The sequence below is a fragment of the Vulpes vulpes genome, chromosome 6 (assembly GCF_048418805.1).
Source record: "Vulpes vulpes isolate BD-2025 chromosome 6, VulVul3, whole genome shotgun sequence".
Classification (NCBI taxonomy): domain Eukaryota; kingdom Metazoa; phylum Chordata; class Mammalia; order Carnivora; family Canidae; genus Vulpes; species Vulpes vulpes.
This window is the reverse complement of record NC_132785.1, coordinates 36028722-36042904: the sequence shown is the minus strand read 5'-3', so window position 1 is coordinate 36042904 and position 14183 is coordinate 36028722. Positions and strand designations below refer to the sequence as shown.

Below are 14183 nucleotides of genomic sequence, written 5' to 3'. Positions count from 1 at the left end.
GAAGACTTTGCCCTCAGCAATTTTTACTGAAAAAAATCATTTTATCTTAATTCATCACTGTATACAAGAACCAGGACTTAAAAATAACAAAGCTAAGATTTTGCTATAAGCCCCCAGGCATAGGTAATATTTCTCTCCTCACTCGGCTTCTGTCATCTTGTAACCAGAAAGGTAGAAGTCCTGCTGAAGGCTGCCTCTGTGCAGTTTTATAATTAAACATAATTCTGAGTCACAAAGTTCTCACAGCTTCTGTAAAAGCTAAGGGAAAATATGCAATTCAAATAAAATGTTCCATATAAATTCAGGTAGACCATGGGCACCATGAATCTATGTAAAAAACCCTGAATTGAAAGATTTTTACCATAAAATGAACTAATCCTTTACTTTTAGTTCTCTTATATTCTGACTTAAATATACAGAGTTGAGTTTAATGTTTCTAGTTGAAGGATTCCACAAAGTATCTGATTTCTGGTATATTTAGGGAACTGGCCTCAGGTGTATGTTTATAGGAGCCACAAGAACCACCCCCCACCACCACCTAACCCCACAAAAAAATGTTCCATGCATAACAGAGTGATTATAGGGTAGCATGGTCTATAATTTAGATGGTTTGGGCATTTCTGAGTAACCTTTTTAAAAGAAGGTTGCTGGGGGTCATTGTGTGAGTGTACAGATGAAGTGCTCATCCTTAGACAGTAGAGTCAGAACACAAGGCACTATTATAAGGAAATTCCCTCAGGTGGACAGAATGACAATAGTACATAGTGAATAAATTTAGAAGGAAGTAGAACCAATTTCTTCATATGCGTGTAGAACATAACACTGAGCTTTAAATGTGGCAGGAAACAAACAAAAATCTTAGCATATACCAGCATCTTTAAGATGAACAGTGAGATAAATCACTCTTTTGGCACATATCAAAAGCAGTGATGTCATCTGGACATCAAAAGTCTTAATAATATATTACTATAGGGCCCAGATTAGGGAAGATGGAATTTGCTGAACAGTGGAAACAATGCTGTTAGTTTGTCTGAGATATCCAATGGGACCTTCTAAATATTACATAAATATATGTGGGAAAAAGAGCACATGGTCCTAGTTATAAGTAATCTATGAAATTAAGTTAAAATATGAGATTATTTTGCAATTAAAAATGCTAAGGCAGTCTTGTTAAACATAAGAGTGGGCATGCTTATACACTGTTGAAACAAATATAAGCTTATCGTATAGAAAATAATTGACTACTTTTATAAAAACCCTAGAAATATTCTTTCAGTAATTCGAGTAAAGGAAATAGTCACAGAATGTATATTTACAAATATATTTACAAAAATATTAATAGAACATGTTGCAGTGAAAATCTATATAAGGAAATTTGTTAATAAGGATGGCGTAGTTACATGGAATATACACAACCTTGTGAATTATATTTGATTTTCCATGGTATTTATTTTGTGGAAAATATACAATATTGAACAGGATAGCAGTAATGATTCTTTTTTTTTTTCCTTAAAAACTAAGATCAAGTTTCTTAATTTTTACTTTGAGAAGAATTCTTATTTTGAGAAGGTCAGTGTTGTTGGAATATCTAATACTGATTTTTGAGCCTAGAGAGGAGACACTGGTAGGTTAGTATAACAAGGTTCCTTTGAGTTAAGGAATCATCATAATGGAATATGTTAGTGCCTGGGTCTTGATTGCCATAGAAAATATCTTTTTTTTTTTTTTTCAAAAACAAGTGTTGGTCCAGAATTAGTCTCAAAGAAGCCACATTAATATTGTGGACATTCACTTGGGAAGAGTGTGTGTGTGTGTGTGTGTGTGTGTGTGTGTGTGTATACTCAAATGGTTCATTGGGAACCAAGAATTATGGTGGTATCAAATAGTATGGTTGAGAATAAGACTAGAGAGAATTTTTTTTAATCCAAGAAACAAAATTTTGAAAATCTAGCAGCAATGTCCATGATCACATCAACACATAAGGGAGAGCATCATATAGAAATTGCCTGTTTGCAATAATAATATTGTGTGGTAGTAAAAGCAGCAATGGAAGCAGAGAATGGATTCTGGTTGCTCAATGATCATATCTTCAAGTTTTACCCATTGGACCAAATGAAGACACTGACTCCTTGGACACAGTAAGTACCTGGTTTTTGGCTTTGTATTTTTTTTTTTTTTTTTTTTGGTAACTTGTCAGTGGCGTGGACACTGTAGAAGAAAAGTATATTTTCCACAATAGGCAAAATGGAAGAGTAAAAATAGGATATTGTGACTTTATATTTTTAGAAAGCCTTTAAAAATGTGCTTGAACACTTAACATGAAATGATATGATCATATTTGCATTATAGTACTTGATGTTGACTCTCTGGAGAATAGATATAGTAGGATATGACCAAAACCAAGGGAACCACTTAGGATAGTTCTATAATAGTTATATATCTAATATAGAGAGAAAAGGTTGACCCTGAGCACCTGATAGAAATGAAAATTAAGGAACTTAAGAATAGACTATTTATTAAATATATGTGAAAGATAATTAAACATATCAATAGTTTCTTAAGATTGGAAAATAGATGGATAACAGTACAAACAGAAAATACAGAATTGTTTATGCATAGACACAACTGATTCAGTTTTGGAGTTTGTTCAATTTGATATACCTGTAGGATATCTAGATGGCGAGGTGAGGAAAAGCAAACATGATTATATATACAAATCTTAACTTCAAGGTCTGATCTTAAAATAAGAGGTTTGGGAATCAACAAAGACAAGGTCATTGATGCCACAAGAATAAGCAAGTTTGTGGGGAAAAATGAGCAGTTTGTGAAGTTAGAAGACAAGTGGGTCTGGGAAAAATCTATAAAACAAATATATAGAATGTAGGAAAGAGATTAATGTGCTCATAAAAAGAGTAAAAGTAAGAATGAGGAAACAAATAGTGTTTCAACAATATCAAATGAAGTCATGTTCATTAGATATGGGAATTAGTAACTCCTTGTTGATCATAATAATAGCACTTTTAGCTGAGTGCTGAGAACAGAAGCCAGACTGCAGTGGGTTGAATAGTGAATGGGAGGTGCAGAAGTAGACAAAGTGTCAAGGTTTTTCCTTTGAGAATTCTGGAGTAGAAATGGAAGACAGCAACTTTGAAGTAGCTGAAAGAAAGAGAGGTCTGTGCTAGCATATCAAAGTCATTTTTATCTTCTGCCTAAAGACTCCCCCTTTAAGTATATTTAATAGTCTGGATGTTGGTGAAAGTTGAAACATGGTAAGGATTATTCTTTGTGTTTGAAAAAAATCAAGGCCCCTTTGATAAGACTTTTAATCCTGTGATTCTTACTTATCTTTAAAGTGTAGTTAAATTTCACTTTCTTTTTTCTTTTTTAAAGATTTTATTTATTTATTCATGAGAGACACAGAGAGAGAGAGAGGCAGAGACACAGGCAGAGGGAGAAGCAGGCTCCATGCAGGAAGCCCGACGTGGGACTCGATTCCAGGTCTCCAGGATCACACCCTGGGCTGAAGGTGGTGCTAAACCGCTGAGCCATCCGGGCTGCCCTAAATTCCACTTTCAATCTAATAAACATAGCATCTTAAAAAAGATTTTGGAAGATGAATAGGAATCAACTGGATTTTTCAGGATCCCTACGATAATATCTAGTTTCTTCGTATCAACAAATAATATTAACAATATTTGATCCTAGGGCAGCATTTGCATAAATAATCAGAAATAAACACTAACTAGGGAAATGTGGGAAGTGACAAATTCTGATTAGACAGTAGCCAAAACCAAGCAGTTCCATCAACAGTATATCAAAAAGGGAATGCAATAAGGGGGGGGGGGGGGGGGGTTTACATCCTCTGTAGAAAATTTAAATACAATAGTGAAATAGAATAAAAGTGGGTGTATGTGTTATCATCACCATATGCCAACAATTCTAAACAATTTCTGTCATAAAATACTCTTTCCTTCCTTGCTGGACTGCATCAAATCCCACATTCAGCCACTGTCCAGGCATGTGTAAATTATCAGTCAATAACCAGTAACACAAAGTATTTGTAAGCATTCACTGTGTTTCTAGCATCTCTCTAGATGCATAATGACATACACACCTGCATATATTAAGAAGACAATTGTGACATTGGCTTATTTTAGGTTGCCTGAAAATTGAGAGGAAGGGTAAGTGATAATTCTTGTGTGAGCACTGTGCCTGGTTAACACCCCAGAAACTTTACACATTTCAACTATGCAAACCTTATGTAGACAAATTACATAGTTTAAAAGTGTCTTTTATGCACTGAATAAACTGAAATTCAGAAGGTTAAGTGACCTCTCAGAGAACATATGACCACTAACTGGTAGAATTAAGACTTGACTCTAAACTCTGCTTTTCTCCACTAGTAGTTCTTAAATTGTAGGCCAGAGTTTTCCTAATTGCAAAATCTTTTAAGCTGCCAACTTGATACACAGGTACAATACAAGTTACCTTTCCCCCAACACTTACAGAACAAATATAGGGAGAAATAGAATACTACCTAGAGTAAGATTAAACAAAACATGCTGCATGGAACACGTTTACATAAATGTATTTGGTGCATTTAATGGGTTAGAAACTGCTCAAAAGGGAGACCAAGCCTATAAGACATGGGCTGCCTCTTATCAGCCAGCACTGTCCTGATTCAATACTCAGAGTCCTTTTCCAGCATCACATTGCTGCTCTACTTAAGAAGAGAGGAAGAACACTTTTCGATACCAAAAAAGAGGAGGAAAAAGGTATGTATAGTATTAATGTCATGGAAAAATACCACGTGCTTTAAATTTGTCATGCAATTCATTCTAAATAACAGTGCACTTCAAAGATGACATCCAAAATGATATTCCAAAAAGTATATTGCCTGCAAAAGTCTTTATAATGTGTACCATTAGAGTACAACATTTTAAACCAATTATTTCATTAACTGCATTGCAATTATATGTAAGACAGATTTTCTTTGGTGACTGAATAGAGATGCAGATCAGTTTTGGTAATAATAGAGACAGAGTATGAATAAGAGCTTTATGTACCAGTAGTTCTGAAAGTGGTAGCAAACTGAAAGGTAAATTAGAGATTGAAGGTGATGTCAGATTACAGTGTGACTTAAAGAGAAAGAGTCTAGAAGCTTTTATTATCACTGTATTACCTGTCAAGGCCAAATGGAAAGCTAAGACTCAGTTTATTTTTATGTAAACTATAAAACATTAATATCCTGACCTTTCCAGTTTTACTATATGGAGATTACAGAGAGCTTAGTTGTATAATTTACTTGGCCTTGTCTATTTATTCTTGATATTTACATGAAGAATTTTTAAATGCACAGAGCACATAGGAAAAGTTCACAAGCAATGTTCAAATTTTACTTTATAGCATGAGTACTTACTACCAAATATTGATTCTTCATATTAATGTTCTAAGAAGAGATTTTTTTTTACAATATAGCTATACTTAGTTTTGGCATATGAAGGAAAATGAGATATTAACTTCAAGAGTTATTATATAAGGTATCATTCTGATAAAGCCAATGACCAACTGTACTCGTTATCAAAAAACAATTATTAGTAAAGTTCAGAAAATGTTCCCTTTATGGAAAGCTGGTGATTTATTATATGACATGTGAAATAAAGGAATGAAAAAATAATCAGTTAACTGAAGAACAAGTAGAAAAATAATTGCAAGTGGAAAATTGAGTAACAGATCTACCGCTGTCCTTCACTTTCAACCCAACTCAAAGAGCAGAAGCTCAAACTTGAGAACTGCTTTCTTTACAGAAGAATTCAGAAAATTGATAATTGAAATTTTCAACCTATTGCAATTCCTATTCAATTTGAACATAATTTAGTTCTATGTGGCATTTCATATGTGCACACAAATGCCACATAGAATACAGACTATAAGGAAACAGATTTTATGATTATAGGTTACATCTTACTATATTTCTATAGGTTTTATACAAAACTATAACAATTGATTGGAAAATGTAATTTTTGAATTATTCAATTAGAAAAATTCCCATTTGAGCCAAGAAAAAATGCATTTATGGTGGAATTGACTCAAATTCAACACTGGGAGTTTGAAATCTCAGGTCCTTCACATCCTTCAGCTATGTGATAATGGACAAATAATTTAACAATATTTTTTTCTGCTTAATCTTCCAGAAAATATAGTATTTGAAGGATTCCGGTAAGAATTACAAATAGTTTTTGTAAAATTCACAGCATGAGTCCTAATATGTTGGGAGTTCTTCAAATGATACCTTTTATTTTCCTAACTCTTATTCTTTTAGAACAGTTACATTTCATAATAATGTTATAGTTTGTTTCTGTTTCTTAGTAAACTATTTTCAATAGGAGCGGCTACTACTTCAACAAGCACCCAGCTTTATTTATTTTTATTAATTTTTTATTTTTTAGCACCCAGCTATAAATAAAAATGTTGGAAAAACCATTCGTCCATTCTTTCATAAGATTATTCTTCTGGTTTGTTAAAATATGGTTCACCGTAAATGTTTTAAGATCTAAATCTTTGAGGAGAAATCTTTTAGTTTTAAAGAATATTTATGGAACATTTTTTCTTCTTTCTTTTCTAAAGGACTTTCTTTTCCAAAGTACGTTAAAATCTGAGCAAAATCACAAAAGAAAACAGTAACAATAACAAGCTCAAATGCTACTCACCTGCCCCCATCTCCTTTCCTATTGGCAATTAGGTAGGGAGTCTTTGACTATATGTACAAATTATCTTATCTTTAAAATTGTATTAAAGATCACTGTGTGGCCCTGCTCATTTGTGTATGTTGTTGGGAGCATCTGGAGGAGTATGAATAGTATCAGGAAAAAGAAGAAGGAGGAAACAGCACGAGTGCCTGACTGGGAGGAGGCCAGCTGAAGATGTGCAGGGCAAGCCTGAACCTGTCATTGGTGCGAACCCAAGTATCATTGATGGTCCTTAATAGGAGCATCTGGTAAACTCCACGATCAACCTTCAGCTGACCCACAACCATGCTGATGGTCCACTATCTGGTGATGGCTGATGGTTCTGCCCGTGATGCTGTGCTGGATTTTCTGGAAGGGAAAAATTAGACAACTTCTCCACAATGGCAGTTTTCCCCTGGAACTGCTGTCCTTCCACATAAGACATAATGCATATATAAATAGTGCCTGGTTGGGTTCTGTCGTTATCAAATAACTGATAGTAATGTTGAATGCAACTGGATCCAGTCTGCTCCCAAGTTGGCTTGTCTCCCATTCTAGGGTGTCATCAGTCTCGTTGAGACCTAAGGGGCTGGTATGGTGGCGGCAGCAGCAGCAACTCAACATGGTCTCCCTACTCTACCATTTTGAAACTAAAATCAACTGACATCTTTTATAGTTTCAAGTGAAAAATAATTGAATTTATAAAGTTTTCTGACAACTGATATACTCAAGAATTTGATCTATTCTCAGATATTCTGAAATTTATTTTAAAAACTTGCCTTAGCTAAAAATAAGTTGAAATCCATGTTTCCCTCAATTTATCTCCTAATAGGTAATAGTAAGGTTATATGTATTGAGGACAAAAATATGAATGCAAAAGATGCAATAGTACAAATGAGTCTCATTAGGAAAATGGATGAGAAATGAAAATATGGCAGACCATAATGTAATTTTTTTTAAAATTCCTAAATGTATAATCCTATTCTTTGGCTCTACATGTGTTTATACTCAGAGCAGATGATTAAAGGGCCTGGAGACTACCACAAATACCTCTCCATTCTCTAATTGCTGAAATTACTTATAATCAACAATCTGAAAAATACTCTCATCTAACTTCTTTAAGCAGTTTGCAAAGCCTCTGGCAGAGAAGATAGATCATATCAGCCACAGCATCAGTCCTAAGCCATTTCTTAGGATTAGTCCAAGAACCAATCTGAGATGACCCTACTGAACTTCCAGATCATTACATTAAAAAACACTGACAGCCTGAGGGTTGCCACAACGGTTTTCTTTCTTCCTTTAATGTTAAACTCTGAAGTCTGCTGGAGGGAAAGGAGGCTGACTTTCATTTTTTGACTGCCTCAAATTATTTTTATGAGAAATGATCCTTATAGATCACCAACAGTCAAAACTTTTTTTATGTTAGAAGACCCCCCAAAACAGGTAGAATATTTAAGAAGGATTATTCTCCCCAAAATATAGAATAAATGTGCTGCCTTTAAAGCAATATCTTTAGATAGAAAGCTTTAAAAACAGAAGTAGAAGGAGTATAAAAGCACATTGGGGCCTACTGCCAGAGGTAAATATATATTTATTAAAATTCACCTGAGTGGGAGGACTGTTTCACTTCATTATCTCCTTTGCCTTCCAACAAATGAATTTCTGTTTATCAATATCCCCTACTCATCATTGCCATCCATATACTTGAAAAAAAGAACCATAAAGTATGAAAAAATACAGAGAGCTTCTATACTAATTTTAGAGAATATGAATCAGTCAACATTATTTGCATGTAGTTTCAGCAGACAGCCAGCATCTTATTTGCTTTGCTGGAAATACATACAATTTCCCCTCAAAATAGAAATATATATACTTCTAGTCAGAATTAGGACAAAGTATTTTGCATTTTCATAACCAGGTTAAAGTAAATTTATATGTATTTGCAAACACTAGATTCATTATACTTGTTTTACATTGTGGATGACCTTTATCATATGGTAGTAATTGCTACTTTATAATAGTTTATACTTAATTTCAGGATTTTTCATTTACCAGAACATATGTCCATGTGCATTGCAATTTCATAATAAAAACACTGCATTAAGCTAGTTTTAGTAAAAATCAGCAATAAATAAGTTTTAAATATAAGAGCAACGTTGTAATTAAGAATTTTTTTTTTTAAATTAGGTATTTCAATGGTAGAGCACAGCTTAGGCCTAGTTCTCTGTGTTAAGAATATAAAATTGGAAGAAGATATTCCAGACTTTAAGAAATGTACTAATAGAAAGTGAAGCAAACAAAAGAAAATAATGAGGAGTCCTATAATAAAAGTATGCAATGCATATGGCTGAGAAACAAGAGGGAGACACTTAGCATTCTTTATACAACTTTTTATGACTGCTGTCTCACACACCATTCATTAGCAGACAGATTTTGCCTTATAAGGTCAAATAATAAAATGTAATTAGTAATATTGTATATTATAAATATGTTAGATCATAGAAAGATGTATTAAAGTGGAATATGTATTTAGTTGTTGGCACAACTCAAAGTCAACTCCTACACTAGCATAAAGAGTTAATCTATTTCTCTCTTTTCCACATTGCATGGGGTAACTACAGGCTGCTATAGAGTCCCACACAAACAAGCAGACACCCTGTTAAACCTGAAAATTCATGTTCACCAATTTCAACTTAGCTTTCAGTAATCCCTTAGTATCTGTATCAGTCTATGTGGTCTGCTCTAAAAAAAAAAAATGCCATAAATTAGATGGCTTATAAGCAACAAACATTTATATCTTACAGTTGTGGAGGCTGGGAAGTCTGAGATCATGGCACCCACAGGTTCAATGTCTGATAAGAGCCAGTTTCCTCATAGATGGCCATCTCTGCCCCATAACCCTATGTGGCAGAAAAGGCAAGGAAACTCTCTGGAGTCTCTTCTATAAAGGCACTAATTCCATTCAGGAGGGCCCTGCTTTCATGACCTAATCAACTCCTGTAGGCTCTACCTCCTAAATCCATCACATTGGGCATCAAGTATCAGCTTATGAACTTGGGGGTAAAGGGGGTAGGGGCAGAAACATTCACCTCATTGTAGTATTTTTTTTAAGAATTTATTTATTCATGAGAGACACAGAGAGAGGCAGAGACATAAACAGAGGGAAAAGTAGGCTCCCTGCAGGGAGCCCGATGTGGAACTCGATCCCAGGACCCCGGGCCATGACCTGAGCCAAAGGCAGAGTCTTAACCACTGAGCCACCCAGGCATCCCTCACTGTAGTATTCTAATGCATTTTCTAATCAGCTTTCTGGAATATCTGCAACAACATTTTAAAACTTTATCCATTCTGAGCATCTGACATTGCATCATATTCCACTAAAAAAATATGATGACCAAAAAAAAAAAAAAAATCCAATTCCTAGCACACATGATCCAAACCTAGCTTTGCAGACCTGCCATCTATAATTTCACACATGATTTAGTCCTGATTGCGTCCCTCCTCCTACAAAGGCAACCTTTCAGTTTTGCTTTAAATCCCAGCGTCTCCCTTAACTCTTTACTCCTAGGTTTTATGTTTTTTTAATCTTCTGTTTGTAGGTCATTATCTAACCCTTTGAATTTTATGTATATCTTTACATATTATCTGGTGATGTCCACCTTAAAAATTAAGATATTTACCATTCAACAACTGTTCTCTTTCCTCTTCTTCACAGCTACATGTGGTATGTGCTGACTATAATCCCAGTTCCTATCTCCCCATATCTCATTAATTTTCTTCATGCCACCAGATAACTATAAGTCAGTCTAACAGGATCTGTCCAATGAAAACATTTTATTCTTTGCAATATTTAACATAGTATCCAATATTGTCAATAATTCAGTTGAGTAAATATTTGCTAGTCTTCTTTATTTGTAAGGAAATCTTTAGTAAAATATCAACATATAAAGTGATGAGACCCAAGAACAAAGATCAGTCATTGAATGTTTTCAGTTATTTCTATCTTTATAACTCCAAAGCTTCAGAAAACAATAATTCTCAACTCTAAATTATAGTAAATAAATGTTCAAAGGAAGAAGCCTAGGTAGTGTTCACTGGGGAAACTATTCTAGAATGGTTGCAGCATGCATTTTCTCTAAGGAGAATTGCTAATTTTTAGGGTCATGCTGTTGTGCCCCAGATTGCGAATCCGAAAAACCACCAAGGAGCCGACACTGATGCAAGTACATGAGGGTTTATTTACAAGCTCGGGCTTGTAAAGCAGAGCAGGGGCTTGGACCCTGAAGTGGGTTACAGCTGGGTTTTTTATGGGCTGGTCTAGGGGATTTTCAGAAGGTGTGAAGGAATTTTTTTTTTCCATTCCAATATGGGGGAAGGAGTGGGGGGAGTTTCTTAGGATCTGATATGGGATTCTCTGCTGAGGGCAATTCTGAGCTCTGTGGTCTTTCTGATATGGGATTCCCTGCTGAGCACATTCTGCATTCTGCAGTTTTTCCTGTAAAGTTCAACTCTTATTCACAGGAGCCTAAGATGGCTGTACTTGTGCTAATGCTAAACTTGAAGTGGAATGGCCTTAATTTTTCTCGGCCTCCACAATGCTTCTGAGTAGGAGTTGCAACAAGAGAAATAACAGGCTAATTTCTTGACAATTAGAAGGAAAGGGGACAGGGAAGTACAAAAGAGGTCCTGTATATGAGGGAGAGATAGAAGTAATAGAATTGAGAGATGAGGAAGAAGAGCAGGTGAGAATGGGTGTGAAACCAGGAATCTGTTCAGTGGAGAAAGCCTCCCAGTGTCACATACCATCCTAATGCTGAAGTTAGAGGTTTTCTCCTGTGCTGTGCAAGTCAAAATCCAATTTAACTGGAACTTTAATCTTAGTACCCTCTTGGCTTTAACTCTAGTTTAAGATTTCCCAGGGCCTTCCAAGCAGAACTCTGCATTCTGGAATACTATTCTTGTGAAATCTACCTGGAACAGAACAACAAAGGGAATGGAAGGTCTGATGCATCCTACTACTCCATTTCTGCCTCCACAGAATGACAGTCTGCATGAGGAGATTTTGTGAGGATTCCCTGTGGCAGAAGGCAGTGAAGACACCCACTGTTCTAGAAAAAGTAGTCTTTACATACACAGGACAGAAAGCAAAACCAAACCTGAGAGTACTTGAAGTTAGTTTGGGGACATCCTTTCAGAAGGAAGTAGGCAGAAGTACCTAGGACGTACATAATGACTCCCTTCTTCATGAATGACTTTTAAAAAATTATTTCTCTATCTCTGCCACTTATTCCAATCTCCATCCTTGATTTGTATTAGCCAAAACTTTAAATGTTCAAATTTCTCAGTCTTAGTCCAAATTTATTTGGTTTCTCATTAGTCACCAAACCCAGAGAAGTCTATCTCAAAAATATTTCTTTGATACAAAACTTGCCTGGCTTCATGGCAGCATCTGGTCTAAGCCATGATGATGATTTCTTGTTTTGTTCTTTCTTCTATTGTCTCCTGCAATAGCTTTCTTGTTATGCATGTTCACTATGTTTTTTTTTTTTCCAGATGGTTCTCCACAAAGCATCCAGATAGTCCTTTCAATATAAGTATTAGCTCTTATTTTCTTGCATAAAATATTTCAGTGGCCTTCCTTGCTTTTAGGTTAAATATTCTAAATTCTTACATGGCATATAAAATCATGCCTAAATGTCACATCTAAGAACAACACCGTTTCCCTTACTCCTGTGCCCTGAACTGCAATCATAGTATTGGACTTTCTCATACATCCTAAGCTACTAAAGACCTCATTTCTTCACCTTTTTAATATCTTTTTAGATCTCAGCCAAGCAAGAAGTTTCCAGTTAGCCTTTAACAATCACTTCCTTCTTTTCATCTTGGATAATTTCTATAGGTCTTTTATAAATGATCTTAAATATCATATTTGTGGATGCTTTCCTCTGAACCCAAACTCAGACTATATTCCTCTAGTGTCTGTGTCTGTTAGTGTGTGTACACGTGAGCGAGCATGCATGTGGGTATGTACTCCTTGTATCCTAGTTTTTCATGATGCTTATCTACTGTAAGTACGTGTATAATTATTATTTATGTCTATCTTACCCTACTTGGCCATAACAATTATGGAAAGGGAGTGGATCCATCTGAATTTGATTTTGTACTTTTGAGAGCACAAAGCAGCCTTCCTCTTATCCGTTTTCTTCTCTCCATAACAGTATATTTTGGATCTAAAGATAGGTTTTAAAACAAGAATTCAGGTAAGTCATGAATTGGGTTTGAGAATAAATATAATAAAAATATCAAAACAGTAACAACAGACTAGTGAGCCAAAAGATGAAAGGATATGAATAAAATAAAAGTACCAGCCTAGAATACAGTGCTCTGGAAAACTAATGTACCAAAGGAGTGCCAATTATCTTTTCAGAAAATAAAAATTTGAAAAAAAAACCCATATGGATTAAAACTTCATTTTCATTTATTAATAAAATGTACGTTTTGAAATGTTGCCCACCATTCCACTTTTAAAACACAGAAGTGCTTGTTCATGGCCGCTTATAGTCGTTTCCACATGCATGTGGCTTTTTTAATAATTACAATCAAGGTAGAGATTTATTTTGTCTACTGACTTTTTCACTCAACTTACCATAAATATTTTCCTACAATATTTACAATAATCATTTTAGTAAGGGGCATACTATTCTACTGAATTAGTGTAGATTTATGAACTGTTCCTGATTTCTATGCTTATTTTTCTTTCAATTTTTTTTCTGTTAAAAATAAGTCTATAGTAATAGCTAGCTTAATGGGCATATATTTTTCAAAGCCTTTAATATTTCTTTAAGTTTATCTTCCAAGAGAGATATTAATCTGAAAGTATGAACATGGATCTAAATGTAAATTTCAAAATGCTTTACATAAATCTTTTAAAAACCATGGAAGAGAGACAGCACAAAAATATATCAAAGTTGATGAAACATATGTAAGGGGAGAAAATATGGATTAAAGTCAGAGTACCTGGCCTAAATACCTAAGCTGTGTAAATTAACTATGTTCCTCCTTTATCTGCCCTCTCCCTTCCCCCACCTCTCATTCTCGCTTTCTTGCTTTTGTTATCTGCTGTTATTGTTGACAGACCGCAAAAGCATCCTAGTCTATGTGAAATTAGCTTTCCAAAAGGCAAAATTGCTGTTTGAGAAGATAACATTCAAAAATGATTCCTGTGAATCAGATAGTCTATTGTGAGACAGACTGAATTATGCATTGAGTTGCCACAGACTGAATATTACTATTTCGAGAATTTTTTTTTCTCCCATACTTATAGGAGCCAATAAGTGGAAGGAATTTAAGGTTTCTCCTTTCTGACTGATTTTACCCCTTCCTGTCAGCCTTTCTTACCTCATTCTCTTTACCAGTTATCTTCCTAAATATAGGTACTTAAAACACAAATAATAA

General features: G+C 34.8%; 1 pseudogene; it reads right to left on the bottom strand.

Moving 5' to 3' along the window:
* Positions 1 to 6850: 6850 nt before the first annotated feature.
* On the bottom strand, positions 6851 to 7281 carry LOC140599305 (nuclear transport factor 2 pseudogene; annotated as a pseudogene).
* Between the last annotated feature and the right edge of the window lie 6902 nt (positions 7282 to 14183).